Source organism: Octopus bimaculoides, chromosome 4 (assembly GCF_046866305.1).
Source record: "Octopus bimaculoides isolate indiv1 chromosome 4, ASM4686630v1, whole genome shotgun sequence".
NCBI lineage: Eukaryota > Metazoa > Mollusca > Cephalopoda > Octopoda > Octopodidae > Octopus > Octopus bimaculoides.
In genome coordinates this window covers 30,281,452-30,294,277 of record NC_142931.1, presented here as the reverse complement: position 1 = coordinate 30,294,277, position 12,826 = coordinate 30,281,452, and the positions used below count along the sequence as shown (strand labels likewise).

The following is a 12,826-nucleotide window of genomic DNA, read 5'->3' as shown; positions in this document are numbered from 1 at the left end:
ATATATATATATATATATATATATATATATATATATTGGTCCTTCACATTGACACAAGTTTCTTGCGGGACTTGAATTCGAAACATGCCGTAAGAAGACGCCATATGACATTTGATCCGAGGAAATGTGCTTTTGCTATCCCACATTTTAACAAAAGGGTATATTGAGAGATACGACAAGAACACCTACTCTTGGTAAACAATGATAGCGGTCACAAAGATTTCTTTTGTGTTCATTAATTTTCGATCGCATGAAACACATCTCAGCATAGAAACAACGTGCGTTCATATACATTTTCGTTAAGTATTTTTACCTGGAAAATCAAAGTTGTTCTTAATCACTGATTTCTTAGAATTTAATAATCAAAGAAAAACATTATATTTGTATCCATGCGCGTGCGTGTGTGCATGTAAGTGTATACGGGCGCGCGGCGCGCGTGTGTGTTTCGTTGAGAATTTTCATGCTACATGATTTCCTGATATATTCTGGATGTCATTTGCAGTTTATTGCATAAATAGGCTTCAAAATCAATTAGCCTTACGGCATTATTGTAACATAATCTCATAATTATTTTCTATAGGAGTATGTTTCTAACCTATTTTACATTTTGCATCTCATAGCTACAAATAAATTAGTGCAGAAATGGCTGCGTGGTTAAACAGTTCATTTAGACATTGCGTTTCGATAGGATATTGCTTTCTTACGCAGTCTCAAGTCGACCAAAACCTTTTGAGTAAAATTTGTTGGATGGAGACTGATTGTGTAGGCTGAATTGACCTACAGATCCTCTTCTCGAATATTTGACGCATTCAGTCTGCTGATGATGACTTCTCAGCTTCCTTGTCACAGAAGCTTTGAAAACATAACGACACTTTATTTCTTTTTGCGGTTAATTCGTAAGAAACAAAACAAAATAATAATCTCTTCAAACGAAATTTCACGGACAGTTTTAAGTACACAATATTTCGCAAACTATGCAGACTTATATCTAAAATTTATTATAGCTACAATTCAGATATACTTAGGCTTGAAGCGCGGTGACTGTAGTTAGGATTATAACCTTAAATTGTTCGGCAAATTAATGATGGCAGTTTCGTTACCACTGTTGCCATTCATTCATATTGCTGCAAGACAAAATATGTTGGAAACATCGTTGTATGTGTTTTAAGCAGTAAATGCAGTTACAAATGTTTAAAGACATGTGTGTGTGTGTGCAAACATATATGTGTGTCAATATATGCAGATACATATATAGACGTATAGAATATCTATATCACATATAATATCTATGAGTGCGTGGCTGTAATCTTATAAAATATATTGTAAATTTGTACATACATCTATGCACTGCTTGCTTAAATTTACATTTATTTATTTCCTACAAATTTGATAAAGCAACCTGTTCGAACCTATTACGTTGTCATTATTTCCCATTTTAGATCAGAACGTTTGTGTATTGCATTCGTTCATGAAAACAGTAAATACATATATAACATATTTATCACATTGATATTAATTTACTTTCCTTCAAGTGATATGCAATAACATGAATGTTATTGAATCGAAAAGTGACTACTGTTTCATTTGTTTCGAGAGATTATATGTTTGCCAGTACAATCCTGTTTTAAACCAAGAGCAAGAGTCAATTATGAATGTTTTCCGCATTCTTTGGTGTTACTTTTCTAATTATTTGATGTTCTGATGAAATATTTATATGAACTCTTGTGTCTGTTATTGGCTAAATTATTATAGGCATTTTGTTGTTTCTGGGAAGTTCATTTCATTACACTTTACATCTCTTTACTTACTCAGTAATGCTTCGGGTGATAGGAGCCGGTCAGATAGCTAAAATAGCAGTAAATATTCTGTCGTACTGTCTTGAAAAGGACTTTCAAATAAGTAAAATATGAACAACTCGGGATTTCAAGCAGAATAACACTAATACTAATATTGGACCTCTTCACTTGCTGTTAAAAATGTTCATTTTTTGTTTAATTTCTCTTCTTTTTTCTCTTTCTCATCGTCGTCATCATCAACATTATTATAAACATTATCATTGTCATCTTCACTATCGTCATCATCACTATCGTCATCATCACTATCGTCATCATCACTATCATCATTCTTCTTTTACTTCTTCTACCTATTATTTACTTTAACATTTCTTTATTTGACCTACATATGGTGGCTTTTGTAATGGGGTTGATTTGTCTTCCATTGTAATGTTTTATTGAATGCAGACAGTTCTGTGGTTCAAATTTTTTTTATTCGCCTGTAATAATCTTTAATGACACGTGTTTTGTTACAGGTGCCGTTGATTGAATTTGTTATTATATTTGTAGTTGATTCTTTTTGAAATAGGAATTCGACATTCAGCCGAGTGTTTCCTGTTCTACAGTTACCAGACATGCTTTCATTCTTCATATTTTCTAATGTATCGATTCAAATATTGAGTAGTTGTCAATGATCTCGAATTCTATATATGCAATACTGTCATCGAACAATACCAAAAATAAAATTATGCGATGGACTAAAAGTGTTTAGTATTTTGTAACACACTTGGGCATGAAACCACCGCTGAAAGAATCGTATTCATACACTGGTACTTCTGAATATAACATGGAATTTCTTTCTTTGGTATCGAAAAAAGAACATCAAGTACGTAAAGCGATGTATGTGATGACTTCTAAAGTTAACGATTGTAACTTCTGTGTATAATTAATTAGACTAAGCGTTCTTCGTCAGTTTTCTTCCATAAGCAAGATCCTGAATCACGTGATGTGAACCATTATTACTTTACAAAGGCATAATACTCTAATCAACGTACAAAAGATTTCAAATAATATTTATTTCAGTAGCCAATTTTTCAATGCTTTCTCATATATATTTGCTTGCACCTGATACAAACATTTTTGCCTGTGATTGTATTAAAATAATTTTACGCTTTGAGGTTTCATTTCTAACAAAAATAATTGTCTTTTGATTGCATGCCATGCCAGTTCTACATTTATATATTTAGTTCCATGTTTAGCCCAAGGAGGCTGCCTGCCCGGGAGAGCAATTCCATTATATATTTTTGTTGACGTTTTTCATGCACGATGCAAGCTTCCTCCACCACTCTGCTGTTTAAAACTATATATATATATATATATATATATATATATACTTCTAAAAGTAATTAATTACATTCATAAATGAATGTGACAATTTTAGTAGAACAATCGTCATTTACCCTTTTAATGCTTCCGTGCCGATTAAAGAAACCACTGTTTTTAATAGTAGTAGAAATATTGTTATTATTTTTATCGGTAATTAAAGGGATATTACGGATTAAGCAGAAATTATCAATGTCATTAATGTTATAGATATTGTTGTTTATATTTTTGTACTTAAAATATGAGACTTCCATTCTTTTCAGTATTGTTTCTCACTTTATCCGATTGTCCATTCTCATATAAAGGAGAGTAACCAACAGAGATTCACTACCATCTTCCCTGATGCCCATCATCATCATCGTCTATATTTTCTTTATATACGCTTTTATTAATGTTTTCACTCTACTTATTATATCTCGTTACTTTTTATTATCACCTTCATCTTTCATCCTCACCATCGTCATCTCTATCGTCTCAACATTTATTTTGATGTTGCAATAGCAAAACATGGTGTTATGACATTTTCGAATTGTTTCGTTTTTACGTATGCATGAGGTAGTCTGTTAAGGAAGCTTGCTATTTAAAATTTTACAAAGTTGCCATGTAATTCGTAATTGCATAAGGGCATGCGCTTTAATAATTCATTGCTTAAAAACGTGGCGTGAATATTTTAGATGTTCACATCTAAAGTTATGTTCATTGGCAGAAAGTTGCGAATAAATATATACGCACAAATGCATTAGACATAGTTAGAAATGCTAGAAATGACAGACAAATATCCTCAAATCACATCCTACTGTGTTTAAAAAGGAAGGAATTTGCACAGATAAGTCCAAGAAGCATACTGTATATTTACTGCTTCTACAATTTACGTTATAGATATTCTCAATCAGAGCAGAACATGGAGCTAAAATCATCAACAACAATAGCCGTAGACATGAAGAATTAAAGGTCAATATTCATACTGCGTCTTAACAAATATTATGTACTTACGTTTTCATGCTTCATTCATGACACTCAGAAATTAATTTCTTTTCGTTTTCCCATGGTTATTATTCGTACTTCATGCGTCAGTAATTTTCAGAATGCTGGGCTTAGAAACAAAAAAAAAACCTGTTGCAATTAAAAATAAATTACGAATCAGGGTGTTTGCTTGAAGACAATCATAATTCTCTGACTTTATGAAAATAGAAGCGTGTACGTAGAAACAGATAGTAAAACCTCTCTCTCTTACTCTCTCTCCCACTCTCTCACTACTCTCTCTCCGCTTTTGGAGTGAAGCGGAGATATAACTACTCCAAAATGCATGCATCCATCAGTCTGAGTGGGGTGCACTTCTAAGTGACCTGGTGTGGTTGCACCTACGTCTGTATCGAGAATTTATCTCCATGATAAAATACCGCAAATGGCTTTATTGCGGGTTCGAATATGCCTGAACCATATATATTTCAACTGGTGAGTTTATATACATACATACATATATGTATATAAATGTTTATAATTTATGACATGGAGTGCATAGAATATAATATTAGGTCCTAAAGCAGGCAATATTAATGTATTACTATATAACTTAAATATAACACATGTGGATTTTGGAAAAAAACTAGAAATAATTATTCGTATTGCAATGGAACGTTATTTATTATTTATTATTTATTTATGGTTCATATTTTATAGTACTATGTAGTATAATATTGGACTTTAAGGCAGGCATATCAATGCACGGTTTGCCAATAGTAATTGTGGGCTTTGCAGTGGATAATATAATTTATGTGCTTTGAATAACTAATATTAGAAATTTCAGCAATAATTGTAATAGAATCATAGAATATGGCAAGGAGTTACCTCCCTTTATTGGAATTAGTTATAAAAAGAGAAAAATTATCGTAGACCGCTTAACGCTGGAAATGCGGTATGGATTTAAAATTTTGAATTTTTGATTTTGTTCGATTAATTCATTATGTGTTTTTTGGGGTTGTTTTTGTTCTACAGAAAGTTATTCCTTATGAAGTGTATGGCAACTGATATATTTAACTTATACTTAGTGGTCAAATATAGCTGTATACAGAAATGTTAACATCGGATTAAATACATTGATATGGACATCGGCGTCAAATCTCTTTCTTAAATGTAAACATTTAAAACTTTGGATATATATATATATACATATAATAGCGTATAGAATCTTTATACATAAAGTGGAGACCTTGCTAAAAAGGCCAGTTAAACCCAAAACCTGTTTATACTTCCTTCAAACCCCATGTCAGTCATGTTAAGGAAGTCTCAAGGATACCTCACTGGTTCACAAGGAAACAGAAATACCAAAATTACACAGTGTCTCTTTGTAAATGAATTGAAATTTTATGCAAAGAATATGCATGAGATGAAAAATAACCTGCACCTACTTACAATATTCTCAAATGATGTTATATGGTTGTAAAAAGGGGGAGAACTATAAACAAGATTACTAACATCTCCATCAATAACTTGAGTGTTTCCCCTATATCTGACGAGGAATTTTACAGGTATCTAGGGGTGGATGAAAACATACCTTACAACGGCACCTGTAACAAAATGCGTGTCATTAAAGATTATTACAGCCGAATAAAGAAAATTTGAACCTCAGAACTGTCTGCATTCAATAAAACTGTGGCTCAGAATGTGCTTGTAGTGCCAGTACTAATACCAGTATTTGAGCTGCTTAGGTGAAAGCTTGATGTGATCCGAGTGTTGATGTGGAAACCGAAAACTACTCACAAGCTCACATAATTTCCGCATAAACAGTGGCATACCTAAAACGCAAACAAAGCAGAGGCGTAGTATCGATCGAAAATGCCTTTGAATGTCGCATCATATCCCTTCGGCAAAATCTTTTAACTACCAAGTGTCGAAGTGCATCCTTTGACCGAGTTTACATTCATGAGGCTGACAGCATCTTTTCTTATTGTGCCACAATTCAGGGTTCACTGAATTGTGGCACAATATGGACAGATTTCGGAATACCGATGAACTTTTATGTAAATGTTTCAACTTAAAGGATAAACATTTTACAAGGGATATTACAATGGATAATACCAAGTGGACTTCCCCTTTTTCTCTCTCCTGTTTCTCTCTCTTTTTCTTTTTTCCTGGTGATTTCTTTTTTGTGATATAATCTTGGGAAAGAATATATTTGCGGCTGAAGATAGCTTTATACCATCCTGTCTATCAATTATATACCCATATAATGTCTGTTTGTGTATAAAGCTTGAAACACGTGTACCGCGGAATCCTTTATGTTCTGTTTTAATTTTACGCTTTTAATTTATTCTTTCACCTCGGCCACTATCTGGCATATACAGGTGCTTGCAATTATCAAGTATTACCTCTAAAATGTGCTTTACCTATATATATATATATATATATATATATGTATGTATATATATATATATATATATATATATATATATATATATATATATATATATATATATATATATATATATATATATATATATATATATATATATATATATATATATGCATGCCTACATACACATTCATAGGTTTAACACTTGTTTGAGTTGAAATTTTTAGCGAAAACCTTCGCTGTTAACAACCGATATATCAAGATTTAGTTTACGTATCTAATCACTGAATGTGCACCATAGAATGACCAATATATGTTCACAGGCATACATTTTACAATATGCACCTATTTGAATACGTACATATATCACCCAATGTGTATGTAATGTGATTTTAAATACCACTACCCCTAAACATATTTTGACTCTATGCACCAAAACTGAATTTAACTTTCAGACATCGTAAAATTAAAAGAAAATATCAATACCTTGTTGGTAATATTTTTCGTCAATTTTCATTTTGCACAAAATAGAAATGAACACGGTGTTTCATTCTGTTCTATAATATTTTCGGTGAATGCAATATAAGACATTGTAATTGTACAGATTAGCTAAAGCACCGCATTCAATCTATTACAATGTTTATGTACATGATATTCTGTTTCCATTATAATTTATACGATAACTTTTCCTTAGTTTTTTCTGAAATTGATAAAATAAACAGAATTCAAATGCTGGAGTCCGATTAATTTATTCTAATTGTTAACCCCCCTACACACACACACCACCACCACCACCACCACCACCACCAAACGTGTTTTTACTAAATTTTGGCTCTAAAGCCAGATCCCCTTGTAACAACTTTGGGTAACCCTATAATATTAGTTCTTAATTTGCAAATATCGTACATGGTTTTGTTTCCATTTCGTAGTGTGTTGGCATAAACAAAAGTATCCATCATCATATTACAAATTGCCTCAAAGGAAATACAGGCCCAACAAATATCTTATTCTTCATGTGTTGCTATGAAATGACATGAGCTGAATACATGAAAAAAAAAAAAGCATTTTTATGTTTTGCTTGTGGGATTTTTATAATAAAGCTATTTTGAGGTTTTTCACTTGACAGGGTGCAATAAAGAAGAATTTACCTCTATAAATTCTGAGCAAATATTGCAGTAAAATATCAATTATTTCCTGCAGCAATATAATTTTATTTAGTGCCACTCAAATATTAGTTGTATACATAGTACTTATAAGTATGCTACTGGGGTCAATACATTATATTACATTTGAGCATTTCATGGTTAACATCTTCAAATATTAATATACTAATATCTTGTTGCGGAAGTAGAATAAACACACGAGCACACTCGGGTGGAGTAGTAAAATTGAGTTTCAAACACTTTCAGCATTCGAGAACAAAACTGACGGTCGAAGTATACAAAATGTACGAATTAAACCCTTTTTATTACTTCAAAGCCAACGCTGTTTGGAATGCAATGTTATAGCAATAGAGTCTTTGTATGTATTCGACTGCAACTAAATACATACACGTACTGGTAGGTGGCCAATGCACTCACCATATTATTTATCAAGTATGTTTTGCCACGTTAGAAATAAATTCGTAGATGATTCATCTGAAATTATTAATGGCTATTATACCTTTTGTAATATACATTTCTGTGTACACACACATACGCAGACGCATCCACATTTATACAAACCCACCCAACCCCCACACACGCATACACATGCATACATGTATGCATACATTCATATGTACTCAGTTATAGACATATATTGTCGATGATATAGCTATGTAACATCAAAGTACCTCTTGGTATTTACCTGTGAAGAATTATTTGTCTCCAATAGGGTTTCCGGCATTTCAACAATATAATAATTCCGGAAGAGCTAGCAGGTTTTCGAAATCCCCTCTAGGTTGCAATTACATGAACTTATGTATGTATTGCTTGGTATCGCCCTTCTGAGACAAAATGGAATGAGAAAAAAGAACTAAATAAGTAAAACAAATTCAAATGGTATTGTAGTTGCTGTTAAATATTCCCATAATTTAATGAGTGCAAATCTATAAATTTAGACATAATTCGATCAAAATTCTTGAATACCAACTAATTTATAGAGTCACGAATATACTATTTAAATGTAAAATAAGAGAAAAAAGGAAAGGATATGTAATGGAAATAAATTATGAAATATGACTGTAAAATAAGAATGAACAAGCACAGAAAAATTCCAAGACTACCAGTAAAGGATGTGACTCTTTGGATTTTGTCCACGAAAGCAGTTTCAAAGTAACAAGTAACGGATCCTTCTAGATTTTTTTAATAAGGATAAACATTATCCGTTATCTATTTAAGAAAGTGAGGTTTCCATTCACATACTTGGAAGCAACGAAGTACATACTACATATGTATTCGGTTTGCGTCAACAGCCTATGCAGTTTTATCCTCAAGCCAGATCAATATCATAGAGGTAATGCTAGGAGCATCGTGCTCAAATAATGTGAACGAAACAATGCTCTGTTTTAATTTGTTTGTTAAACCACTCAGAAATAGAAATGAATGCCACAAATTTCATTTCCTCACTTAGAAATATCGTGACTTTGCAACATCTAGAAGCGACGCGACGATGCAGTTATAATTTCTGTTATAATATTCGTTTTCATATTGGCAATTGTAATAATATATAGTAAGTAATACCTCATACCACCATATCTGTTTTGACTGATTGGATGCATTTTATTCAAGAGAAAAATAACGTATATTGGAGATAAATTCATTTATTTTTTCCAATTTCGTATCTCAATTCCTGTGAACCAACAATGTTTAGACTTCATGTTGTGTATGGTGTTTACTACATTGATTTAATTGTTAAACAAATTGTTTATATTTTATGTGATGTAGAATTTCTTTTTTGCGTGTTGTGTACGTCGTTTAAAATATTAATTTTAGTCCAGGTGAAAATGTTTATATTTCATTAATCTTGAAACTATTATGAAGAGTTGCGTTGGTTTAACTTGAGAATAGCATGGACGCGTTCTTCTGACCCATTTTTGCTTTCAGATTAACTAACAGATAGGAAGAACGAAATTTTCATATTTGACAAATACTGCATGATGTCATGCAGAATTCGATACTTTTACAATTTAAAATGATTAGATAGTATACATGGTTGGTAATTAGAAGTCAGTGATATGAATTCATTTCTAGATCGATGAATCGCCAACGCTAGTAAAAGTAGATGTATTCTGAAACATATATATATATATACAAATGGATATATGAGATTATGCCATATTTTGTATAGGTAAATTCGAAATTATTGAAAATCGTTAAGTACAGATATAACGCGATACAAGTGCAACGAGATATGAATCACCAATAATCCAAAACGTTATATCGTATCTTTATAATCAGAGCGATTTAAAACAAGTCAAATCATTTCTGCTTGAGTTTTGCCACAAATGATCACAACTGTATATTGATTCAGTAAAAGAATTCCTTATATTTAGATCGGCCCCCATTTCTTTGGAATTAAACAAAGTAGAAATTCATTATAGTCTAAAATAGCAGGTCAGTTGTAATGTTTGTTTGAATCATAAATGAATTCATTTAACACTTGGAGAGCATAATTCCCGTTCAACAATTTTAATATAAAAATTGCAATTTCTTGATTCGCTGGACATTTATATTCAGCATTTACATCGGTAGGCTGTAATTATAATTAGTATAATTAGACTACGGGAGATCTGAACATATTTCATTAATGCTATCTTCTTTGAACCGGTAAATATCTTTGACCTGCTTGGACACATACTAATGAACTTGTGTATTGATATATTTCTACCAATATTTCAAAGAGAGCAATAACACTGTTTGTTTCTCTAATTGCACTACATTTTATTATTTAAAATCACTCAGTTCATGAGTGAAGAGCAAAATAAAACAAAACAATATAACGTAATCAGTGTTTATATTCATGTAATATTTACCTTATACAAAAGCGAATATACACAATTTCAGACACCACCAACACTACACACGCACGCACGCACGCGCGCGCGCAAACACATACAAAATGCACACACGCCCACGCACACACATACACACAAACATATACATGTGTATGTTAATGTCCGTCTATCTAATTGTCTGCTTTTGCTATATATATATATATATATATATATATAGAGAGAGAGAGAGAGAGAGAGAGTTGAGAGAGAGAGAGAGAGAGAGAGAGAGAGAGAGAGAGAGAGAGAGAGAGAGAGAGAGAAAGAGAGTGGTCGATGAAATGATGCGGAACTATGATGTTAGCAAAATGTAATAGACATGCGTAATACATACGGAAATGCAAAAAAAAAAAAAAATTAATAAACCATAGTTTCGAATTTTTCAGTTTGTCACCCAAGGTTCTAGTTGCTAAGTTTTCTGTACCAGGGAGGAATAAGGATTAGGATTGTATTGTAGTTTTATATGTACGATGAAAAGGTTTCTACAGGGATGTGAAAAAAGTAATAGGCTATTTAGGAGAGAACAATAACATCATATCTAAGAAAGATGTTACAGTTTGGTCTACTAAATAGCAGCTCCCTCACTGTCTCACCATTAATGATCGTGTTACAAAACAGAGAAAACTTACAATGTATGAGTTAAATACATAGACTCCAGCCATATTGAACTATTCACCTAAAAGGCTTAATAAAATAGGTCTCACATATATAAATGGTTGCAATTATTCCTTAGAAATATCTTTCCAGTTTTTAGTGCATATCTAGGTAAATGTACATCATTCTGTAGAGGCTCTAGCTACATCTCGAACTAGATTATTGTTTGTGTAAAAGCATCGTACTATTCTACATTCCAGACTTCTGAGTACTCGTAATTTTTCATCATAATGTATGCTCAATGCACGTCTAATACGAATAACAGAAATATTATACGATATTCTAGCGCCAGTTCTTCCAACATTTTTACAGTTTCATTGTTTCAACCACGGAACAGAACTAGAAAAATCAGTATCTAACTATTTTCCCGATTGATAACATTTCCAGATAAATGTTAAAAACAGAAATGAAAAGACATTCTATTATTGATATCATTTGTGCGGAAGTGATTCAGAAAGTGCCAATTTTCTAAACGCTACATAGTCTTTTGTATACAAAATTTGAATAGAATTGGAAAACTCATGCGAAGTTGTTTTAGATGTATCAAAAGGAAAATCTTTGTAAATGTTCAGACACTACAAGGACACGACAATTCCTCCAACAGGTTCAGAACATTATCGATGATGATCCTGGAAAATCAATGCATGAAATTAAGTGTCAGATGGAACTTAGAGAACTATGGTTCACGAGAATATTCGATCGAAGTCGTATTTACTGATGACAAACAAATGCATATCTACAAAGGCACAGAGAAACACCGTATGATCCGTGCCAAGCCTTTACTTAACAAAGTTTTAAAAAACTCAGGCACGGGCCATTTTGCTTTTACTTTTCTAATGATAAAACATCATTAAAGAACAAAAGTCTAATAGGAGATATAAAAGTGTTATGTGCAGATCTTTGCGATGGCCCCGGAGTGATGCGCACAGAGTTTATAACAACTGTGATGGTTTGTTGGGAGTAAAATGGTTTGAAAATTAGTGCTGCTGGATAAGTTGTTTAAGTCCTGGATGAATGAAGTTTGCAGTGGGAGGTTATATGCAGCACCTACTTCAAACAATGACAGCTTTCAAGCAACATATAAGATCGAGTAATACCGAACTTATGACCTCCAATCCCCACTCAAATTTAAAGAACATGGACCACTACTTTTGGAGCTGTGTTGAAAAGGGGACTAATGGACAACAGCACAATACCAAGGCAGCCATTGTCAACGTGATATCTGAAATTATTAAGAACCATAAGGTGCAGCATATCAATGACTCTGGTCTCGCATTGAAGCAGTCATCGAAGTTGAAAATGGATACGTAAAATAATCTTATGGGAAAGTTAATTGGAACTATGCACACAGTTTTAAAAATATGTATTTAGTTTCTGCTAGATTAATGTTGATTAATCACCAAATTTATCCCCAGAAACTGTATGAACCCAGTGATTTTTATTGCAAATTTACAACTGTTTTTACAGGCTACATGTAATACTTAATAAAATCAGTTTGCAGCGAAGTAATCTGAATAATAGTTTTAGGCGAAGCTTGTGACAAATGTATTTATCTGAAATGTCTAAGCGAGTCAAAATCTTAAAGCGTTCGTGGTTTTTCTGTGAGGAAAATGTCGTTCACCACCTTACAGT

At 32.4% G+C, this 12,826-nt stretch overlaps 1 long non-coding RNA gene across 4 annotated transcripts in view; it reads right to left on the bottom strand.

The window, feature by feature from the left end:
• Positions 1-12,826, bottom strand: part of LOC128247567 (uncharacterized) — a 48,913-nt gene that overhangs the window by 28,019 nt on the left and 8,068 nt on the right. For 3 of the 4 annotated variants that reach the window (XR_008263889.2, XR_016241314.1, XR_016241316.1), the window contains exon 2: positions 4,149-4,248. This is a non-coding gene — a long non-coding RNA (uncharacterized LOC128247567). Of the gene's footprint in view, positions 1-47; positions 314-4,148; positions 4,249-12,826 lie in introns of those variants that run through there. The other variant, XR_016241315.1, reaches the window with a different exon arrangement.